We start from the raw sequence: 12,155 nt of genomic DNA on the forward strand, positions 1-12,155 counted from the left end.
TGCAGAAAGCATGAGCACACAAGGGCACTGACAACTAAACACCCACAAAAGACAGTTTAAAAAAATGGGACACCAGCACCAAGCAAGATGGGGCTCTTTCTTCAAAACAAGTTGTCACAACATGAACATAACTTACTTTTTTGAACACTAATGACCCCTTTTAGGAGTCGGTGAATGTAATGCGCTGCAGTAAAAGTAATATTGCTGTAACACACACACAGAAAAGCAGGAGGAATGTGTCTTTGCATGAACAGGAATGTAGCACTCCTGCATGAATCACAGCAGGACATCATGGATGAACTCCTGTAAAGAGAGAGGGGTCATGTCAGCATGTTTGTGTGCCTGTTCCCACTCGAATGATGTACATAAAGCATCGGTATATGACAGGTGAGAGGGGCGGCCATAGACAGATGGGAGACAAATGAAAGGAAAAACTGACATCAGGTTTTTCAGAGTAGTTTAAAGCTCCTCTGCATGGATTCTGGAAGTCTCTGAACTCTACTGGAGGGATGGATGACATTTTTCCAAAGGATATTCTCTCACTGGTGTTTTGATGATGTGGTTGTCTAGCATGTTGGTGCAAAATCTCCCATTGGAGGTCAACTGGATACAATATTGTGACTTCAAATGCAAGGAATTTTACATTAACTGGTAATTTTCAGAGGATCCAGCACAATTTTGAGTCAAACAGAATCAAGCCAAATATATCCATCCATTTTCTATACCCCTTATTTCGTTCCGGGTCGGGGGTCAAGCCAAATATACTGTAACATAAAGGACAAAAATAGCATGATATAAAATTTTAGGCTGTATCATTCAGGCCTAATTCTAATGAGTTACTTTTGTGTCTTTGTAGTCCCTGAATTTTGATCCATCTGTAGATTTGAGAATGTTCATATGGGTAGACAAGCTGATGCCATCCCTTTTGGAGATGGACTACAAAGAGTGGTTGAAAAACAACACAGGGCCTCCTAGTGGCACCGCAGTTCTTTGAATCGTCTTGCATCATGTCTCTTGTGTCAATCTTTTCTGTTACTTCGTCACAAAAATATCCAAAAAAGTCTGTTTCTTTTCATTTAGTAATGCTCTCTAGAGGTGCACGGCTTTCCCATAACCAGCTTTGATAACAGCAAAGCAATCTGTGGGTTTAAAGTGTTTTCATACAATGTGTGTTGCTAACACAAATAGGAAAGATGAGTAATCACATGTGAGTGTAGAAGTGTGCGTGGATCCCTGAGATGTCTCTTAATCAGATGGAGAGCTGACTTTATGGGCTTCGTCGTCTATTAGCTGCCTTACTTTTATTGATTGTTGCCAAAGTGCTTCTCTATATTCACCATGTTGTGGTGGTCAGGGGTTGTGGCTGGTGGGTATGCTTGTATTAGGACGAGAGCTTTAACAGCATTTTTTAAAGCCCGGGGGAGTTGGATATAGTTTCATTTGCTTTTAAAGCCCCTCTCCCCCTTCCTGAGTAGCCACATTACACCAAAAGAGAGTTAAAATAACATACTCACAAAAGCCTGCAAGATATTAGTCCTTGTTCCATAATGCAGCGTACTACACGACCATTACCATTATGAAATGCAGCTTTGATATACTCCACATTGCACTCATGTAAAATGCATCAGTATTGTCAAAAATGTACACTGAAGTGATGTAAAGCCATATATATTTTAATGCAACAGCCAGAGGCCACAGATGCTGAAACGGGCCTTTCAGGGAGGGACAACAACTCAAAGGGACATGAGGAGAACCTACTGGGTGGAAATGGGCCACTTCCTTCACTATTACCATTAGTGTCCATGAAGGCACCGTAAGAAATGATAAGCAACATCAAAGATTACAATGCACTCACACCAGCAACAAATTCCTCAGTTAAACAGCAAATAGAGACTTGCATGATGTGGATGAAGAAACAGAGAAACAACCTCCTACCTTGAGACAGGACTGATAAGAGTCATTGAGCTTTAAAGTAAGGGTGACTGGACAGGGAGCTGCAGACAGTATGGAGTATTTCAGCCTAAGAAACAATATGCACAAGGTAGGGAAGGGCGAACTGGCAAAACGTATGATCACTATACATAATCTAATTAAACTGCCATCTGGAGGAGTACTTTTTTCTATAATACCTGAGGCCTGGAGAAACCAGACGGATCATGTTGAGCCGTCTAAGGTTCTGAAGCCTGCTGGAGGGATTGTATATCCCATTTAGCCAGGGAACGCCTCTAAATCTCCCCAAAAGGAGCGAGAAAACATTGCAGGAGGGAGGGATGTCTGGGTCAACTTGCTTAGGCAGCTGCAACATATAGATTGGAATTTGTATGAGTGGAAAGAAATTGTGTAAATTGGTGTAACCTTATTTAAAGTACTTATTTATTTCTCAATTCAAAAGTTAATAAAATTGTTATTAACACGGATTAAGGGTATCTTTTACAGAACAAAACTGCCTCTGTAATACAGAATGTCTAGGTGGCTGTGGGCTGAGCAGCCACAGACATAAACTCAGTTGGTTTTTTGGTCAGGATTCCATCTGAGTTCTTCAGCAACAATGTACAGAAGTCAAATAATCTAAGAGTTGTTTGAACTGCAAAAACCCTGAATAAAGTAGTTTCAGTGGCTAAAACCCTCTGTCACACAAACTGTGCAGTAAGGAGGCCGCTGGCTTGGCTGCCTATAATCCTTCATCCCATCTGCAATAACCACCCTGATCAGTATAAAATAGACACCATGCACACTATTTTTTAATCAGTTGTTGCTTTTACAAATCTTCTTTGCCTCTTGTGTTCTATATGTATGTTAAAGCAGCATTTATTTATTTATTGTTTGAGCTTTTGTCAAAGGAGAATTTCTGTCACTTCTTGGACAAAGTCTGTCTTTTGGTCTGATAAGTCATTTTTCCATGAAAAAAAAAAATCATGACTCACTTTCAGAGCAATCATTGTGAAGGCTTTTTTAAAGGAAGTTGAAACAAGTTGTTCAATGGGAAGTGAGTAATAGTCTGGTGCAGGCCTAACTGGCTGCTACCAATACTTCCTCTGTGTGATATAAGGGATGATCATAATGACTTGGTTGGTATAGAGGAGCTATAATAGCCTGCTTGTTAGTAAACCTTTCTTCTTTCTCTTCCCCTCAGAGTAAACAGACCCACAGCAATTAACCCTTCGAGCTCACAGCTATGTTTTTACCATCATGTCTCGTCTGGACTTTTTAATTCAAAAAGCTTGTAGAACATTAACCCTGTGGTGCACAGTCATGCTCTACACATCCTTTCTTTCAGGACAACCTGGGCTTTAAGAATAAATCTACTACAGTAATGTCACTTGAATTTTTAAAAAGTTATAGGGCTTTAAAGACAAAAGAAAAAAACAAATCGGAATTTGAAACTCAGTGATTTTTATTTATAACACACAGGAAACATTAGTGACTAAGCCATTTCTTTGCACAGACTTGTTCACCCATCTCTCTAAAAATATCTACATATATACAAAGAAAAGTCCATGCACTTTTTTTTCAGTTAGATTCATTTGTGCTATTCCTCTAAGCAGTAGAGATGCAACTGGTCGACTACAACTCCCACAATGCATTGCTGTAAACAACATGGCCATGCCCTGGGCAAAAAGTGGAACAAAGTGATCGTAAATGGATTAAAAATGGACTAAAAGACACTTCTTATTGGATCTAACAATGTGGATTTAATCTGTAAAGACCCTGAAAAGTCACTGAAGTTCTGGGCTCGCTAGAACGGCGTCCTTTAGGGCTACAGAGACATCAAGGATACCAAATGAACATCAGGAAAGTCCGCTTTCAGAGGAAAAAAGAGTGTCTATGACTGATGGTTTAGAAGTTATCAACGTTTTTTTAAACTTGTCACTTCTGGTGATTTACGACAACACCGTCCTCAGAGACCCCAGAAAGTCAGCCCAGTTCCGGGCTCACTAGAAAACGTTCTGTAAGAGCTATGAATGCATGGAGAACATAATCAGAAAGGCACAACAGAGAGCTTTCAGATGAAAAAAACAATTGTCTACGACCTACGTTTCAAACGTTACCAAGTGATTTTTAAAGGGATGTGCCTGAGCCACGAATCCGTACCACGTGAGCTCTAAGGGTTAATCTGACTTCTTTCCACAGATTGATAGGATTAAAGCTAGTCTTTGAATAGAGCCGAGTCCATGGCAACTGCCTGCTCTTCATAGAAATGATTTGTTCTTCTTAACAATGGTACTCTCACTTGATAGAGTAAGCACACTTATACAGAGGCTGCAGTCCTCAACACACTGGTCATCTCATGTTAGAGATGCACCAGTTGTAAAAATTGGGTCCAGATGGGACAAAATAATCCAAGATTAAAGTAAAAATGTCAAGAAAAGGTTAAAATGTTGAGCAAAAAGTTGAGATGTCAAGAATAAAATAGAAACTTGAAATACAGTTTCAAGAGTAAAGTCAACATGCTTTTTTTTTGTAGAAATGCCATGAATAAAGTTGAAATTTGAGATTAAAAGTTAAAATTCAGTTTCTAGATTGAAGTCAAAATGTCGAGAATTAGTTTTCTGTTGTCTGATGCCAGAGTAAGAACTTCAGAGAAAATAACTTACCGTATTAAAGTACATATATCACATATTACACTTTCATAGTATTTTTCTTTCTGTTCATTTCAGCTTTAGTTCAAAAATGACTTCATTTTACTTGATCAATTTATCAAACTATATTGTCCAAAGGATGTGTGCACCACTGCTCTCTTAAACACAGCGCTTACTTGCTCTTCCTCCTACAGCTTCTCTTTACCTGTGCCAGATCATATTTTAGAATTATTTAGCAGATCATTCATCTATAACACAGTTTATGTTTTTTTTTTGTCAAGACTTGGCAGTTCTTGTGAGGAGGGTTGTTGCTGGTGCTTAACCCTTTAAGCCTAATATCTCAAATAATGACCAGAAAAAGTATCATTTTTTGGAACTGAGATGTTTATTTAACCTTCTACTGACTTTATCATCAATTTTTTAAACTTTTTTCTAATCATTCAGATTTTTTGTTTATATTCTCAAAGTGCACGGTATTATTTTTTTTCCTTCATGCCTGACCCTAACCCTTGTCCACTCAGGTCACTTCTTCTGCCCAGTAAAAACAATCTTTTCCTGTAAATAGCAGTTGGGGGCGTACATTCCAGCATAAAATTGACTGGACACAACAGATGAACATCTGACACTGATATTTTATGTTTTATTATTTGCTGATCGCTGATGTTTGAGAACAGAGCTGAAATTGGCTGATAACAATTTCCAACTGATGCATCAGTGCAAGTGCATGTCTTCTCCCATTCTCCTCCATGTATTTCTTGTGTCTCTTCAGGTGTCCTATCAAAAATCTGCATCTCTTGCAACCAAAATAAAGGCAAAAAGGCCTTAAAAATCTTTTTAAAAAAAGGCATTCCATCAAGGGAAAGCAGACTGTTGCTCTGCATATCTGGCCACTCAGAATCAAGTTGAACAGCCATGTAGTAGCCTGTTTTAAACATCTATTACAGCATCAGTATTGATTAAGTTTTTGCAGTCCCCCAAAAAGAGACAACAGCCATCAAGTTCTGGTTATCTATTCATAAAAAGATCCTTTTTAAGCTTTTCAAAATTAAAGAGCCATCTGGCATTAACTATCAAATGAAATATGTTGCTTTTATTTGCTGGAGCAAACACTAAAAAACAAAAATTACTTGTTTATGACTTTAACAGATAATAATTCTCTATTTTTATGAATATTTTGGAAAAAAAATAACTAAATAATGAAAAAAATCCCACAAAAATCCATGAATTCAGTACAATAAAATCTTGGCATGGGAGCGTTTCAAGAATGAGGCCCCGGTGCCTAGAGCTGAGTGCAGACAAACACTTTGTAAACAATGTCTGACTGCTGCAGCTGAAGCATTTCAAACACATTAAACAATCAGTGGCCCATTTTCTGCACTCTCACACACATAAACGGCCAGTCACAGCAGAGTGTGGACAGAAGTAACTAAGCACCTGTATAATCCTACAGCCTGTGGTAAAGACTGAACACATACAATCAGAGAGGCTCAAACATCACAAACATACCGCTAAACGAGGAATCAAGACACAACTGAAGGTCCGTATAATCTGCTGTGAAAACTGCACACGCAACACCAAAGCGGGGTAAAGCTGCTGACATGCACTGCTCACTTTCCTCGCTGTAAATGTACACAAAGCAATCACAGCTCACACAAACAGCTTTACTCTGATCTGACTGTGAATCCCTGCTAACATGCAACATGTCAAATCTAGATAACAGCATTAAAAAGAGAGGAAGAAGACAATAAATACAAGTAAATACATCCATTATTACCTTCTTCTCCTTGTCATGTCCCGCATATATCTCTTTTTCCTGCATGCACGCACCCACACTAATCTCCCCTCCATTCCTCTGTCAGGGTGTTCTCCATTCCAGCGGCGTGTGCTTCCTGTTGTATGTATGATCTATGTGTTCTATATGATCAGGCTGACACATAAGGTCATTGATATGGCAGAGAACAAAAAGGGGAGCTGTTGTGTGCATAATGCTGTGTAGAAAAGGGTCTTTATAGTGTTAAACACTGGCAAAAAACATAAACTAGCAAAAGTAAACGAGTATATATGAAGGAAAACTAGCATAACAAACAGGAAAGTGAGCTTTTTTGTGTATGCTATGAAAAATTCATTCACATATCTTGCATTCGTCAGCGATGCCTACACAACAGGAGCGTTGGTCTGTTGTATAGTCTAAAAGCAGGATAGAAAGCGCACTCTAAGATTAAGTAGTGATATAATAGCACAGTCTCCTGAGGCCTGGAGTGGAGCCATTAATGTACAGCTATCAAAGAGTTTCAAGTACAATTCTTCCATTTGTAAAGACTCGTCTGTCTTTTTTTAGCTTCTATAGCTGGCCCATATCAGCCAAATATACTTCAGCCTATAGTGAAAAGCACACAGGCAGCTCCAGAGGGAACGTATGTGATCTCTTACAGCAGCAGGAAAGATAAACAAACAATCTGGGTCACTTGGTCTTAACTGTGTGTTTGGCATGTAACAGGCAGAGAGAAGGAGGGGTCAGAAGTCACAAGCACGAGAGACTGTAATTGGATGTGACAGCAAACGCTGAATTAATAATTGGAAAAAGCAAATGGCAGTGTGAGGTCAGAGTGGACAGCGCGGCAAACGGATCCACAGGGGACGGCAAATGTAACGCATGACATACAGAAACAGTATGCATAAATAGAAAGAGATGCACGGCTCAACATACACACAGCTGTAAACAGAGTTCAAAGAAGTCACTGACAGCGAGAAAAATACACACCGGCTGTTGATGATGCTTGAAAAAAAAAAAAAAAAAAGCACACCAACTTGTGTCATCTGCATCTCTCATGATGACCAATTACCGATGATGGGTGCAGCTTGTGCTACATATCAGTGTGTCAGGAGCAGCTGGTGGTCACTTCAGTGTGTTGCGAATGCTGTTCGCTTCAGTGGAATTAGCAATGCGGCTAAGTTAAGGTTCCTGACACACCATATCAGGCCATCAGTGAGCATCTGGGATCATAGCTTTTGCTTTGTTTGCTGCAGCAATGGATATTTATGGCCATTGTTTAGGTCGTTTAAATAGTTTCAAGTGTTCTGAATTCAAAGCAGCGCTGGTAAGTGACAGAAGTTAGTCCTATTGGAAGCTCATCTAAGTTCATTAGTGTATCAGAAGAGACATTAGAAGCAAGAAAATCAGACAAACAGGTAGTTAAAAAGCCCTAACTGACTTCTAAAACCCATCAAGTGCACACGGTTTCATCATGATTCTGCCATGAAGCAAAGTTTACCCCAGAACACCCCACTTCACAAGATCACAATAGAATAAGCAGAACTAGATAAAAAATAATTTGTTTTGGCTGGATAACTCAGTGGTTTACATTGTTGACTGTGGTATGGGACACTGGGGGTTCAAATCCTAGTCAGAGCTCAAGTGTCCAGTGTGGGTCCTTAAGGTCTTTCACGCACTAGGAACGCCTGTCTCAGATGTAAGCTGCTTTGGATAAAAGCGCCTGCTAAATGACATTGTAACATTGTAAATGTCTGCCAATGGAATGGCTAGGTGTTTGATTTTATACACCTGTGGCAAGGGGTCCCAATGAAACACCTGAATTCAATGATAACAGGTGTGGGCAGCACTTTCATCCATACAGTGTATGTTCACAATGTTCAGCACTAAAATACTGCTAACCGTTTTCTGCGATACAAAACTCAAAATTCGGTGCATATAACCTCTATTTCCATTGTATCAAAATAGACACTGATATCAAAAGATGCACAAAAAACTGCTTGAGAATCAAAGACATCACAGTGAAGATGGTATGAAGATACTGCAATGAAAAAAAGCTTTAATCATCCTTACACTAACTATGATTTTCCAACTGTTATTGATCCAAAAGGGAAAATATGCGGACACCTACATAGTTAAAGGCTGTTTTTGAATTCTCCTACTATACTAACAGTGCGTACTGATTTGCCCAAAATGTAGTATGCAGTATGCAGTGTGCGAACAAATGCGGAAGTTGCAGTACGCCAAAAATACCCGGATGACGTACTGATTTGGGAAAATTTCACAGTATGCATCGGACCAGTCTGCTTTGCCTACTGTTACCTACAATGCAAAGCGCCAGGTCAGAGTTCATAATAGAAGAGAGCAGCGGAACTTTCACTGGAGCGACTGACGGTTACAAAAAGTGCCATTTCCTTTTATCTTCACCTTTTCAACATGTACAATAGCAAAATAAGTTGTAATGAGGTCACTGTTGTTTTTGTTTTGCCGTTAAGGCTCGTAACGGCCGGAAAGGTGCTGTCAAGTGTGTCCTTTCCCTGCACTATACATGCTAAGCTAAAAACAACAGCTATAAAAATACCAAAAAATCAAATAAAAATGCTTCCCAGATTTTTCTGTACGTAAATGGATGGAAAACAATGTAGCGTCGTTTAATATTGACCAGGGTATGACGTACTTCTGTACTTCTGTACACTGGAAACCAGCTAAACCAGGCCAAGCATACTACACAATAACGTCCAACTGGCATTCATACTGCATACTACTGTCGAATGCAGTACGTAGTGCGCAATACATACTGCATACTGCGTTTGGAAGGAGTATGCAATAGGCCGATTCGAAAACAGCCTTAGTTTTCCTGCTGTAGCCGTTGGTTTATGAATGATCACCTGCATAGATTCGGTCATCAGCAAGGGAAACACCCATGTGCAGAGAGACCATTAACCCAAATGCTGAGGAATAGTTTTACAGTATATTTTACCCACTAAAGCACAGAGCTGCCCCTTCCCACCAGCCACTGCTGTGACAGGCACTTGATTCCAGAAGCAAGAGCCTGCTCAGTGTTGCCTCTCTGCCTCACCACTTAAGTGAAAAATGAAATGGTATGAATGGTATTTCACTGGCAGCCAAGTCCTCCCACTTATTTCTTCTTCCTGCTCTCTAACAGAGCTGCTACTACAGCAGCCGGTATGTACAAAACAGCTGTTCTCCCAGGAAGAAACTTTATACTGGAGCCTGCCACACTGGAAAGGACAGTGGCATGAATTGCCGCTACCAATGTGGGTTTGTACAAAGAAAATAATGGAGGCAGGCTTTTGGGCATGCATTTGGATGTACGTCTGAAGGCACTGGTGTATTATGGGCTTTAGATGTCATTAATATTTCCAGTTTTATTTACTGTACCTTCAACAGATTTCATCCTGATTATGTGAATCAAAATAGTGGTTTGCAGCTCATTTCATACACCTTATAAAATGCAGTTTTCTTTTATAGAACAGAGCTTTCCATTCATAACAAAAAGTATGATTAGAGGTGGGTGGAACTGAGCAGCATGTCTCCACTTATCTTCTTTTGTTGGTGTTTTGATTGAGAGCCCCCTAATGCTTGGATTTACATACTGTTTAACTGTCAACTACAAGGGAATGGCAGAGCTTTAAAACATCTATGAAAGAAAAATAACCTAACAAGTCCATTGATATGTTTTTTTTTATTATGCTTCTTTCTTTCTGATTAATGCTTCTTTCCTGGGGGTGTTTCATTCATGTAAGTGTTACACCTGCTGTTTTAAATGACAGACATGCTGCTTCATATATACTTACACATGTAATTATCTGTGGTATGTCTGCTATGATAACACAGTACTTACAATTTAAGGTGAAGAGACAGGGAGGGTAAAATCTCTATAATTAGCTTAAACATTAAACCCACATGGATTTGTAGAAGAACCTCTCCACAGGCTGATCGCTCAGGGTGGATGTTCATCTTAAGAGCACATACACACACTCCAGCTGTATGGCTTTGCAGTGTTACACATAATGGAAGTCGCTGAAGCACGATGCACTGAAATTTTTATGAGGACAGCAGCGTGGGTGGATGTATACGTCAGCAGCGAGATGTGACATTGCAGGAGCGAATTGTACACGCATGGGTGTGTAAATTCTGCATGTTTAGGAGTGTGTGTGTAGTATGTGTGTGTAGTGAGGTACGTGAGTGAGACAAACGCAGGTTTATATATCAACAAGTGTCTGAGCTCATGTGCGTTTTGTGCAGTCACGCATGCAGCCCGTATGAATGTGTGTATTTATACACGCCCATGTCATGTTCTGAATCACATTTGCATGCCGTATTCATGCCCTGGGGGGGGGGGGGCTTACAGTACACTGCATTTACTGTATATTACTGGTTCTAAAAGAAAGGCTTTTGCATGATAAGTCGAGCACATCAGCAGGGGTGCAGAGGGGAGATGGAGGCAGGTGGGGACAATTTGACAAGTTGCTAACAGCTGATGGATAGCTGCCAGAAAGTGTCACGCAAGGCTCGTGAGAAATTTGGGAGTCAAACAAGGTCAGTGGCAGTTTGCAGTCCTCTAACTTTGATGTTCTGAAAGACAATGAAGCAAAATTATAAACAGAGCAGAGCTGGAAGAACTGCCAATTTTCAGTCAAATAATAAAAGATTGGAGAAAATAAAAGATATTAAGTCAATCTTGAGAAACATTTTAAACAATGCACTACACGTTTTTTTAAGTCCTGTGAAAATCTCACTGCTTTTCTCCACACCAAGCTGTCATTATAAGCAGTGAGATATGGAGTGTCCACCCAAAACCAGGAAACAATAATGTAATATATGAAACCACCATTTATCTAAGGGTTTATCTTCTTTATCATGCAGCATTTTTATAGGTTTACAAAGCCCTAAATAGCAACTAAATGTTGGGATGAATGGAACAGAAATGTAAAGATAAAATGGATGACACTGGGAAGCATTAACTGAAGTACAGTCTCCTCTCTAGTGAGTGGATAATTTCTCTAGTTAGGCCATTAAACAATTACATTAAATAATAACAGCTACTGATGTGTGCTCTATCAGCCCCATCACATCAGTTTGAAGCTGGAAAGCTAGTATACCTGACTGCTGATTCAGAGAAGGTTTTTATAATAATTGAAGATTTGTTTCTATGTTCAGAAATGTAAAAATGTCAGCAAGGTGTGAGTCTTATACACCTCTGAATACGGAAAACAACAAGCTATTTGTTACACCAACTTCAGATTGGGTGTGTGGCTGCTGTGTGACGGCTGTGGTGCGTTTCAGTATGGGTTTGCATTTTCCACACCTCACCACCAGGTAACACAGGATCTCTCCTGCTCAAAACTTTCAAATGACGTTTCTTTGCTCTCTCTTTCAGCCCGCTGACTCTATCTGTATGTTCTTCTTCGGTTTTCATACAAATATCCTCTTGTACCCACAGTTAACAGCACATCATCATAACTCGAGTAAAAATCGCTCATACTGTCTTTGTTTTAGCTTGGTTTGGTGTGATTATCCCTGTAGAAGCCCGCAGACCCACACAGCTGATCAGAGGATAGCGCACGGAAGAAGGAGACAAAAAAATCACGAAAGCTGCATTGTAAATTAGTGCCTGACACAGGGTTTTTTAAGAGAAATAAAATTCTTTGAATGTTTTCGACACAGCATACAGGTGAGCCTACATATTTTCTTGCCCCATTTTTACGTAAAACTCATCAAACAACGCAGATAAAATGTTCCCATCCATGGCCATTATGCCGTGGATCTCTCTGAGCCCT

General features: G+C 39.8%; 1 protein-coding gene across 5 annotated transcripts in view; it reads right to left on the reverse strand.

The window, feature by feature from the left end:
• Nucleotides 1–12,155, reverse strand: part of raraa (retinoic acid receptor, alpha a) — a 243,100-nt gene that overhangs the window by 130,646 nt on the left and 100,299 nt on the right. The gene's annotated exons all lie outside the window — the stretch shown is intronic.

Source organism: Cheilinus undulatus, linkage group 20 (genome assembly GCF_018320785.1).
Source record: "Cheilinus undulatus linkage group 20, ASM1832078v1, whole genome shotgun sequence".
In the NCBI taxonomy this organism is placed as follows: domain Eukaryota; kingdom Metazoa; phylum Chordata; class Actinopteri; order Labriformes; family Labridae; genus Cheilinus; species Cheilinus undulatus.